Source organism: Danio rerio, chromosome 5 (assembly GCF_049306965.1).
Source record: "Danio rerio strain Tuebingen ecotype United States chromosome 5, GRCz12tu, whole genome shotgun sequence".
Classification (NCBI taxonomy): Eukaryota; Metazoa; Chordata; class Actinopteri; order Cypriniformes; family Danionidae; genus Danio; species Danio rerio.
The window spans coordinates 77,405,001-77,417,508 of record NC_133180.1 but is presented as its reverse complement, the minus strand read 5'-3'; the positions used below and the strand labels follow the sequence as shown (position 1 = coordinate 77,417,508).

The window sequence follows — 12,508 nt, the reverse complement described above, 5'->3', positions numbered from 1 at the left end:
CGTATAGATGAAATTAAACAGGCTCCTATTTCATGTGGTAAGTGCAAAAAAAATTAAGCTTTTTTTTTTTTTTTTTTACACTGTTTATTGTAATAGATTTTAAAAAAAGGGTTATGGAGAGTGATTAAGCAGTATATAGGCGATAATAAGACCTGATTCATTTAATTTTAATTTAAAATAACCCTATAAACACATGTGTGTATTTGTTATTGTTATTTGCTGTTGTATTGTACTTGAAAATTGAAAATAAACAATAAAAAATAACCAGAACAAAGAGCTTACAATGACCAAGAGGCGACACTTAATAGAATGTTCCATTGCAACAGCAGCGCCCAGCAACAGCCCCGGGATCCGCCCTTTTGGAGTGAAAGCGATCGGCTGTCCGTTCTTATTTCTGTCGCAATGGCAAGCAGCTGCTTTGTTTTTTATTTATTTTTTTTATTTTTAGCGCATAAAAGCTGAGATACAACCTGAAAGACGACAATACAACACTTACAATTACAATCATCAGCACTTTTAATAGTTTATTTTACAGACTTATATGCATGCATTTCTATAGGAATTTTCTATCCAAAATGGCCGCCGCGCCATCTAGTGGATGTTTCCTAAATCGCAGTAGAGTGCCGCCTCTTGGCGATTCTATGCTTTTTGACCAGAAACTGTGCTTTATATATAATATATATATAAATATAATGTAGAAATTAAATAAACACACACAGCCTAAACAATAAGTAAATAAATAAAAAATAAAATAAAAAATAAAATAACAAAATAAAATTAAAACACGTAAATAAATAAATAAATAAATATATAACCAGAAGCTGTGCTTAAATATAGTATATATTAAATAAAACACTTATAGCTTAAACAAACAATCAAATAAACAAATAAATAAACAAATAAATAAATAAATAAATAAATAAAACCACTTTTTAATTTAAAGCAACACATGATTGTTAAATACACACTGAACTGAGCTTTAATGTGGATAATATACACCTAATGGGGAGAAATATGAGGAAAACACTTGTGTTAGTACCACACTTGGAACAACTTGTATTGGTAAACAGTGTTAAATTGCATAAAATATTTTATTCCTGCTGACACCTGCTATAAATGAGACATAGCAAACAAACAAAAGTTTTGGTTGAATAAAATCTAAAATAAATAAAAAGAAAAATCACAGTGTAAAAAAAGAATAACAATTTTATTATTATTATTATTATTATTATAAACAACAACAAAAACAATAATAATAATAATAATAATAATAATAATAATAATAATAATAATGCTATTATTATTATTATTATTTTTTAGTAGTAGTAGTAGTAGTAGTAGTAGTAGTAGTAATAATAATTATTATTTCATTAACACATGTTTAAAATTTGGATATAAAATACTTTAAATCATTTTCAGTTATGTAATTTATATAATAATAATTCAATATATATACCTATTTATTTTTATATCTACCTATTTTTATATATACCTATTTATTTTTTGTTAATTATTTGCATTTATCTTTGCATAATTTGTCTTGAAAACAAAGCAAAGATAAAATTACTGGCTGAAGACTTTAACAAATTATCAAATACTATTTTTGTTATAAAACAAATCATTTTGCCAGGTCATCATGCTGAATCACACAAACAAATAAATAAATATAAAATTTTACATTCACACACTTTTAGTTTATCTCTTTCCAAAAACTCCTCATGAAATTCTCTAGCAATGTTTGAGAGTAAAAACTTTTTTTCACACTATTTTTCTTTTCCTTCAGTTTACCTTGACCTCCTGAAGTTGCCAATCAAACCTGTTTTTCTTCATTCTCCCACCACTTGTTGAGCGAAATAAATAATGCAATGCAACACAACACAATACAGCACAAAAGCTTTTTGTAAGCAGCCCCTCAGTTTTTGCACCCCCTCAGGATGTGCCAGCTAGAAAATTTGGCAAAAGTCTAGACCCACAGTTCTGGCCCAGAGACAAAACAAAGATAATCCAAGCTGAGGTCATCCTCTGTTTTTTGAGTCGCCCAGCACGAGGTCGTCACGAAGAAACACACAGGGTACTAGTACTGCATGGATTAACAGCACGGAGTAAACATACCCAATCCAGCCTGCAGGACAAAAAAGCTCCTCTAAGCTGTGCGCAAACCCCCATGTAAGCCGCTGTGGGATAAACAGGTACGGCGGATTCACGGCCACGATCGCAACAAAACCAGTCGGGCTGCAGAAATAGAGCAGCCGAGCAAAACCGAACTCTTCTCTCCTGGGCAGCGGATGAGAAATGTCTGGAATAACATGTAGACTCCACTAATCTCCTGTTCTGGATTCCCAGTTTGGCTGCTGGGAAATACGGGGACATCATTCTTATTCTTAGCCGGGGTTCGAGGCCTTGGGGGTTTACTGCCCTCCACATTGCATTCTCTGGCTGTCATCGGCCACGGAAAACAGCAGAAACTCAATGGAGCGCAGTATTTATAGAGTGCCGGCTCTTGAGACAAGATTGATGGATGTGAGGAAATAAGAAATGCTTTGGGTTGGATGTCGAGCAACGCTGGGATGTAGTAAACACATTGTTTTAAAGCGATTAGATGACTTTAAAAATGGTGAGTAAATCAAATGATTAAAAAAAACAACCCAAGCTCATTCTGGAAATGTAGCCCAGCGGACGTTTCTGGAGACCGCGATTTACGTGGCTGGAGGTACGTAAAGGCCGCGTTTAGTTTTTTGAGCGAACGCTGCGGGGCGGTGTGGCGCCGCTCCGCCCCTCCTCTTCGCCCTCGCCGGCCGACGGCTCGCCTCCGAGTGGAGGGCTTTCCCGACGAAACCAGTTTGTCCGCCTAGCTCACAGCGTTACGTCGGCAGAGCGGAGGCCCCGGAGGAGGAGGAGGAGGAGGAGCCGGCCGCGGTGGACGACGACCGGGATTGAGTCCGGGGAGTGGCGTTTCCGGAAATCAGGTAAGACGAAAAAGCGGAATCCGAAAAATAAGGTCGAGAACGCGGCGGGATCCGAAAACGCGGTCGAAATCGAATACGAGGGCTTTTGCTTTTTTTTTTTTTCTGGACGGCTTTTGCGAACCGTCGCTCGGGTTTAGGGAAGGAGGAGGAGGAGGAGGAGGTTAGCCGATCCGGCGGCTTTTCGCGCGAGAATGGCGCGGGCGCGAACACCGCGCGCTCCCGAGACGCGAAAAAGTGCGCACAGCGGCTTCTCGAATACGTATTTCCCGGGACGTAAATATCATTCCGCAGAAACGTCCGCGGGGCTAAGTTTCCACAATGAGCCCGGGTTAAAAAAAAAAGTGATAATTAGACTTTAATCTAAAAGGTGAATAAACTCAATGATTTTTAAAGTGATTAGTTGACTTAACAAGCAATGAGTTTACTCCCATTTTAAAGCAACTAGTTCAGGGGTGGCCAACCCTGTTCCTGGAGAGCCACCTTGCTGCAGATTTCAGTTGCTACCCATATCAAACACACCTGAACCAATTAAAAAGGACCTGAACACCACGTGATAATCACGGGCAGGTGTGTTTGATATGGGTAGCAACTGAAATCTGCAGGAAGGTGGCTCTCCAGGAACAGGGTTGGCCACCCCCAAACTAGTTGACTTTACATAAGCAATGAGTTTACTCCTATTTTAAAGCAAATAGTTGACTTTAAAAAAGTTGAGTAAACCCAACAATTATTTTTTTCAACTAATCGCTTTAAACATCATTGGGTTCACTCACGTTTTTAGGCGATTAGTTGACTACTTTGAAAAAAGCAATGCGTTTACTCAGATTTTAATGCAATTAGTTGAATTTACTTTACTAAAGTGAGTAAACCCAATGGTTTTAAAGTGATTAATTGACTACTTAAAAACCAATAAGCTTACCTAAATTTTAAAGCAACTTTGACTTTACTTGAAAAAGGTGAGTAGAGCCATTGCTTTTAAATCAAGTTGACTTTAAAAAGTAGAAAAAACTTTGCTATAAAGTGATTAGTTGACGATGCTTAAAAAGGTGAGGATACCTGATGATTTCAAGGTGATTAGTTGATATTACTTTAAAAGCAGTGGGTTTACAAACTTTTTAAAGCGATTAGTTGACTTTACATAAAGTGAGTAAACCTAGGGGTTTTATAGCAATTAGTCGGTTTTATTTAAAAGGCGAGTAAACATGTTGCATTTAAATCTATTGGTTGACTTTACTTTAAAAGTCATTGAGTTTACTCACCTTTTTTAAAAGTAAAGTCAACTAATTGCTTTAAAAGTCATTGGGTTTACTCACCTTTTTTAAAGCAATTATTTGACTACTTTTAAAAGCAATGAGTTTACTCACATTTTAAAGCAATTAGTTGACTTTCCTTGGAAAAAAAAAAATAAAGAAAGAGTAAACTCAATGGCTTTAAAGTGATTAGTTGACTTTACTTAAAAAAAAAGTCAGTAGAGCCATTGCTTTTAAAACAAGTTGACTTTAAACGGTAGAAAAACCTTTGCTTTAATAGCGATTAGTTGACAATGCTTAAAACGGTGAGGATACCCAAGGATTTCAAAGCGATTAGTTGACTCGACTTCAATAGCAATAGGTTTACTCACCTTTTTTAAGTAGTCAACTAAATGCTTTAAAAGCAGTGGGTTTACTAACTTTAAGTGGTTAATTGACTTTACATTAAAGTGAGGCTGACAAATCAGGCAGCCGCAGGGGGCTTTTCTTTTTCTGCATTGCTTTTGGTGTTGGTTGGGTTTAGGGAAGGGGGAGGGATTGGTTGGTCAGTCAGTCAGTCAGTGAGTCAGTTGACAGCGGCCTCTGGTGGACTTATGTGAAAACAGCAGGCACAAATTGCACTCATGAGAGAAATGTAAGATCTAAAAAGGACATACACAGCTGCCTCTGATGGATTCATGAAAACAAAAACTGAAAAAAAAAAAGTATCTCCTGGGACGCATTTCACAATCCCCTAAAATGTGTATAGGGGTACATATTCAAAATGAGCCTGGGTTGTTTTAAAGCAATTAATTGACTTTACTTTAAAAAGTAAGTAAAGTTGGTTGCTGTTTTTCACTGTTTGGAAAAAAAAAAAAAAAAAAAAAAAAGTTGACTTAACCTAAAATTTTAAGGCAACAAACTTAAGGACATTTGAGTTTACTCAACTTAAAAAGAGTCAAGCGAGGTAACTCAAAAATGTCCTGAAGTTTGTGGACTTAAGATTTTAAGTCAACTTTGTTTTTTTGCAGTGTATTTGACTTTAAATAAAATAATGAATAAATCCGTTGCTTTTAAATTGATTAATTGTGAGGCGAGGCCTGATGGGTTTAGTGCCCTCCACATTCTCTGGCTGTCATCGGCCACAGAAAACAGCAGAAACTCAATCAAGCACAGTATTTATAGAGTGCCGGCTTTTAAGAGAAGATTGATGGATGTGCGGAAATAAGAAACACTTTCAGTTGGATGCCAAACAGCGCTGGGATGAAGCGATGACAGTGTTATAGAAGCAAATCATGTTGTAATCAATGCATCTAATTTAGTGCACTGTAAATCTGAAGCGCTGACTAAAAAGTTAAAGCAATAAGCTGACTTTAAATAAAGCGCTTTGAATCACCTTTACAAACTATTACTTAAACTATTAACTAGCAATTACACACTTTACATTTTAATACATATATATATATATATATATTATTTTTTAATCACCGTTAAAAGGTTTCAAATGGATTACTTTACTTTAAAAGCTGTGGGTTTACACACTTTTAAAGCAATTAGTTAACATCACTTAAGGTGAGTGAACACTACAAACCTAAAGCAATTGGTTGGCTAATTTAATACTTCAAAAGCAATTAGTTGAGTTTAGTCACCTTTTAAAATAAAGTCAACTAATCATTTAAAAAGGCAGTGCATTTACTCACTTTTTAAAGCTATTAGTTGACTTTACTGCTCCAAAACAGCAACAAAAAAAAATAATAATAATAAAAATAATAATAATAATAATAATAATAATAATAATAAAAAAAACTCAATGGAGCTTAGTATTTATGCTGACTCTTAAGAGAAGATTGATAGTAAACCCATTGCTTTAAAAGCGATTAGTTGACTGTAAACAAACTAGTGAGTAAATTTGTTGCTTTTAAAGTAATTAACTGACTTTAATTAAACTAGTGCGTAAATCCATTCCTTTTAAACCGATTAGTTGACTTTAAAATATATAGTTTTATACACCCTTTATGTTAAATCAACTAATAATTTAAAAAGCAGTGGACTTGCTCACTTAAAGCTATTAGTTGACTTCACTGCTCCAAAACAGCAAGACAGCAAAAAAAAAAAAAAAAAAAAAAAAAAAAAAAAACCTCAATGGAGCTTAGTATTTATGCTGACTTTTAAGAAAGATAGATAGTAAATGCATTGCTTTAAAAGTCAACTAATCCCTTTTAAAGTAATGGGTTTACTCACTAGTTTAATTAAAGTAAACTAATTACTTTCAAAACAATGGATTTACTCACTCAATTAGTTAAAGCGATTAGTTGACTTTAATTGTCTAGTGAGTAAATCCTTTGCTTTTAAAGCGATTAGTTGACTTTAAACTAGTGAGTAAATTAATTGCTTTTAAAAGACAACTAATCACTTTTAAAGCAACTGATTTACTCACTTGTTTAATTAAAGTCATCTAATCGCTTTAAAAGCAAATGATTTACTCACTCATTTAGTTAAATCGATTAGTTGACTTTAATTATCCAGTGAGTAAATCCTTTTCTTTTAAAGTGGTTAGTTGACTTTAAACTACTGAGTAAATCCATTACTTTTAAAGCGGTAAGTTGACTTTAAAAGCTATGGTTTTAATCACCTTTTAAGTCAACTAATCATTTTTAAAGCACTGGATTTGCTCATTTAAAGCTATTAGTTGAATTCACTGCTCCAAAACAGAAAAAAAATAAAAATAAATAAATAAATAAATAAATAAAAACTCAATAGAGCTTAATATTTATGCTGACTTTTAAGAAAGATAGATAGTTAATGCATTGCTTTAAAAGTGGTTAGTTGACTTTAAACTAGTGAGTAAATTAATTGCTTTGAAAGTCAACTAATCACTTTCTAAACAATGGATTTACTCACTCAATAAGTTAAATCGATTAGTTGACTTTAATTGTCTAGTGAGTAAATCCTTTGCTTTTAAAGCGATTAGTTGACTTTAAACTAGTGAGTAAATTAATTGATTTAAAAGACAACTAATCACTTTTAAAACAACGGATTTACTCGCTTGTTTAATTAAAGTCAACTAATCTCTTTAAAAGCAAATGAATTACTCACTTGTTTAATTAAATCGATTAGTTGACTTTAATTATCTAGTGAGTAAATCCTTTGCTTTTAAAATGGTTAATTGGCTTCAAACTAGTGAGTAAATCCATTACTTTTAAAGCGGTAAGTTGACTTTAAAAGCTATGGTTCTAATCACCTTTTAAGTTAAGTCAACTAATCATTTTAAAAGCACTGGATTTGCTCACTTAAAGCTATTAGTTGACTTCACTGCTCCAAAACAGCAAAAAAAAAATAAATAAATAAATAAATAAAAAAATAAAATAAAAAAATAAAAAATAATAATAATTAAAAAAAAAAATATATATATATATATATATATATATATATATATATATATATATATATATATATATATATATATATATATATATATATATATATATATATATATATATATTTATATTTATATATAAAATGGAGTTTAGTATTTTCTGACTTTTAAAATAGATATGTAGTAAATTCATTGCTTTAAAAGACAACTAATCACTTTTAAAGCAACAGATTTACTCACTAGTTTAATTAAAGCAATTATTTGACTTTAATTGTCTAGTGAATAAATCATTTGCTTTTAAAGCGATTAGTTGACTTTAAACTACTGAGTAAATTAGCTGTCTTTAATTAAACTAGTGAGTGAACCTATTGCTTTAAATCTGATTAGATTACTTTAATCAAACTAGTCATAAACCCATTGCTTTAAAGCGATTAGCTGTCTTTAATTAAACTAGTGAGTGAACCTATTGCTTTAAATGTGATTAGATTACTTTAATCAAACTAGTCATAAACCCATTGCTTTAAAGCGATTAGTTGACTTTAATTAAACTAGTGAGTAAACCCATTGCCGATTGCATTTGATTAGTTGACTTTAAAAGCAATAGATTTACTCACTAGTTTAAAGTAAACTAAGTGACCTTTTTTAATGACTAAACCTCTTGTTTTTAAATTGATTAGCTGACTTTATTTAAAAAAGTGAGTAAACTCAATGTTTTTACAGTGGTAAGTTGGCTTTACTGAATATAGTGAGTACATCTTTTGTTTTTGAAGCAACTATCTGACTTTCATTTCAAAAAATAAAATAATCGTGTTACTTTAAAATACATTTGTTGACTTTAAGTGATTAAACCAACTATTTTTAAAACTGTTAAGTGACTTTAAATAAAGTCATTCCCCATTTTAAGTAAATGAACTATGGGCATAATTAAAGTCAACTTTACAGCTTTAAGTTACAATGAGTTTACTGACATTTTTGTGTCACTAATTAAGTTTTACAGTGTGTTTCTCTGCTGAAAGTGGACTAAAACAACCCAGCATTCTCAAGAGTTTGCAAACATGTTGGTAAAGCTTTCTCTCTCTGCGCTAAGGCTGTGTCACATATATGACCAGGTCACGCTTTGTGGAATTCAGCCAATAACTCCACAAATAAAGCTGGCTGCAGACTGCAGGCACAGAGAAGTTTGAGAAGTCACAGAGTTTTGTGGAGTGTGAAGAAAACCTCTGGGACATGATCAACTTTTAAAGATCCACTCTAGCTCAATGGTTCAATACCAGACTGAAATGTGTGCTTTTTTTTTTTCCCCGAAGCGCTCCAAAACAAGCCGCTCTCTCAGCCTGACAGAACTATAAAGCGTGACATGAGGAAACTTCCACTTACCGGCATCCCAGAATCGCATTGGCCTTTTCTTTAAAGTGGAATGGATCAGGATTCACAGATGGAGACGCAGGGAAAAGCGTCCGCCTCATTTCAGCCCGCTTTACCACATTGTAAACTGTATTATGTTTTGATTAATTTCAAATGGCCCGTCTTGCTTCACTAGACTGTGAAATGCACTTTCATTTCTGTAATTTTTCAAATTCTATTATTCCAATCAGGATGAAGGGACGAGACGGGAGTGGCGAAAATACAAATGAGCAGCGCCGTCATGTTCACATGCATAATTAAGAAAGTGAAGTATTAATGCAGGGAAAGAGGCTCCAATTCATCATTTGCACGCTTAATTGCGTTGTTGGTACAGATGTCCGTAAGACATTTGTTCATTGGGATGTACTTATGCGAGTCTGGTGTGAAGAGAACAAATATACATTTTCACAAAATGAGGATTTCCATGCATTTCTTTGTGCTCGGCATGAGAATGATTGTGTTTGCTTGATTGATAAAGTGGCGATGTAGTGGCGCAGTGGGTAGTGCTGTTGCTAGTTCAAACCTCGGCTCAGATGGCGTTCCGGTGAGGAGTTTGCATGTTCTCCCTGCGTTTGCGTGCACTGAAAAAAAATATTCAAAGATGATTCCTTGAATTTATTTATTTTTTTTTTTTAAGTTAAGGGGTTGTAAACGATTTTATTTATGTTGAATTTAATTTAAAAAATTAAGTTGAACATTACTAAATTTAATTTGTTTGTTTAAATTCAACACAAATAAATAGTTTGCAACAATTTTGCAGACAACATTTTTGTCAGTGTGGGTTTCCTCCGGGTGCTCCGGTTTCCCCCACAGTCCAAAGACATGCGGTACAGGTGAACTGGGTAGGCCAGTGGTTCTCAAACTTTTTTTTATCAAGTACCACCTCAGGAACAATTTGTCTCTCCAAGTACCACCAAAATGAGCAGTATTGAAATACAGCAGCGTAGTAGGCCCAGTAAAGCAGCTACAACTCTGCACGGTTAAAAAAACATGGCAGATTACCTCAGAAATATAGGCTATATGTCATATATGGCATATTATATACATCATTTTTGGTAGATTTTGAATGTGTGTAGCATGTACATGACATATTTCATTCCTCCGCGTACCACTAGAAGGAAGCCTGCGTACCACTAGTGGTACACGTACCACAGTTTGAGAACCACTGGGGTAGGCTAAATTGTCCATAGTGTGTGTGTGTGTGTGTGTGTGTGTGTGTGTGTGTGTGTGTGTGTGTGTGTGTGTGTGTGTGTGGATGTTTCCCAGAGATGGGTTGCAGCTGAAAGGGCATCCACTGCGTAAAAACGTGCTGGATATGTTGGCGGTTCATTCCGCTGTAGCGACTGCGGATTAATAAATGGACTAAGACGACAAGAAAATGAATGAATGAATGAATGGTAGGGTTGTGTTTTAATGCTATTGCTTCCTTTGTCATTATTATATTGGAAGGTTATTGTTGTATGTACAGTAATGCATTTTCTAGAAGAGATAAGTGGACAATTGGTTGCAAAAATACTTGTGTACTTAATTGCATTAATAATTGTGCAATGCATCGATCACATTAGAGTTTGAGCTTGCAAAGTTCTACGGCGCTGAGAAAAGGGGCGGGATTAAACAAGATGATTAGACATTAGCTAGCGATAGGTCCATATTCGACATTTTGGTTCAGTGAGGGCATGTTTTGATCTTCGATTGCTCTCTCGCTGTTGCGTGATGCGATTTCACAGGTGAGAATTCGTCAAGCTTGATCTTTGCAACTGCAAAACTTGTCGCACACTTGCATTGCTGGTCTGTCGCATTTACATGCGTATAGGAGGAAGTCTATGGGGCAAAAAGGCCAGTGTGACTGCGGCTTCATTTCTGTAAATATTTCAAATTCTATTATTCCAATCAGAATGAAGGGACGAGATGGAAGAGGCAAAATACAAATGAGCGTCATGTTCACAAGCATAATTAAGAAAGCGAAATGTAAACACTGGAAAGAGGCTTCAGTTCATCATTTACACGCCTAATTATGTTGTGGATACAGATGTCCATAAAACAGTTCAGCCTATTCTCGATTGTTAACTGTAAATTGCTTCTATGACTCTGGTGTAATGAGGAAAAAAAATAAATATATATATATATATATATATATATATATATATATATATATATATATATATATATATATATATATATATATATATATATATATATATTTCTTTTTAAACTGTTTTTGCATTTTTTTGCATTATTATATTGTGATGTAGTTATTTTATATAATGACTTTTTAGAAGAGATAATTAACTTGCAATCATGGAAGAGAGGAAAATGATTTGCACAAACACAATGTGTAATTTTTTGTTTCATCTGTATCTAATTAATAACTAAATTATTAACTTTTTTTTTTTATTTGTAAATGAGCTGCAATGAAAAAAGTATGAAGAAGGACCAAGTCATTATTATTGTTGTTGTAGTTGTTATTATTATTATTATTATTATTATTATTATTATTATTATTATTATTATTATACATTTGGCGATAGTATCCTCAGCCATCAGACACCACAGGTCAGTGATTATATTGAAAACAGAATAACAATTTTATTGGCATTAGTAATAATAATAATAATAATAATAATAATAACAACAACAACATGAATGCATACTACTACTACTACTAATAATAATAATAATGATAGTGATGATAATAATAATAATAATAATAAAAATAATAATAATAATAATAGTGATGATAATAATAATAATAATAATGATAGTGATGATAATAATAATACTAATAATAATAATAATAATAATAACAATAATATTATTAATAATAATAATAATAATAATAACAACAACATCAACAACATGCATGCATGTATACTACTACTTAATAAACTTAATATACTTAATAAACGTATATTAAATATATATTTAAAAAAGTAAGACTCGCATTGCATTTGTAGTAGTCAAACCCATGTCTTCAACATTATATACACCATGCTTTATGTTTCCAGCTCCAGTAGGCCGTTGCATTATATAAAAGAATAAACATTCCAGACAGCCGAATCACAGGAAACTCCTGGATGCATTACCGTAATGAGATGTTTTTGTAGCCTTACATTAACGAGAATTTGGAGAATGTCAAAAAGCTGTGCTTAAAGCTACATTATACAGTATTGTGTACTCATTAAAAACATTTGCGCATATTTCCTTTGCAAAATATGTACGTTAGAAAGCTGCAGTGGGTCAAAACGCTAAGCAGCCGGATACTTTCCACTTTGTCTCAGTAACCGGCCTGTTATTTAACACTTGCACTGGAGGAATAAATTAATTCTTGCCGTCTGCTAATGCCGGTGTCACACTCGCTGATTTTCCAGCTGATTTTCTGCTGAGAAGTCTATTTACATGCTGGAGAGTCTGAGATATGAGCACGTCTGCATCTGTCAGCCTCTACTGAGCTGCTTTAGTGATGCCGAATTCAGGAAATATGGTTAAGGGCAAAATTATTCACCCTCCAGTGCAACATTTATTCTTTTAAGTATTTC

General features: G+C 33.4%; 1 non-coding gene across 2 annotated transcripts in view; it reads left to right on the top strand.

The window, feature by feature from the left end:
- The first annotated feature begins 1,783 nt into the window (after positions 1-1,783).
- LOC103910313 (uncharacterized) overlaps positions 1,784-12,508 on the top strand; it is a 14,947-nt gene continuing 4,222 nt past the window's right edge. Inside the window, exons 1-2 of one of the 2 annotated variants that reach the window (XR_012406554.1) lie at positions 1,784-2,614; positions 8,876-9,388. This is a non-coding gene — a transcript (uncharacterized protein). Of the gene's footprint in view, positions 2,615-8,875; positions 9,389-12,508 lie in introns of those variants that run through there. The other variant, XR_012406555.1, reaches the window with a different exon arrangement.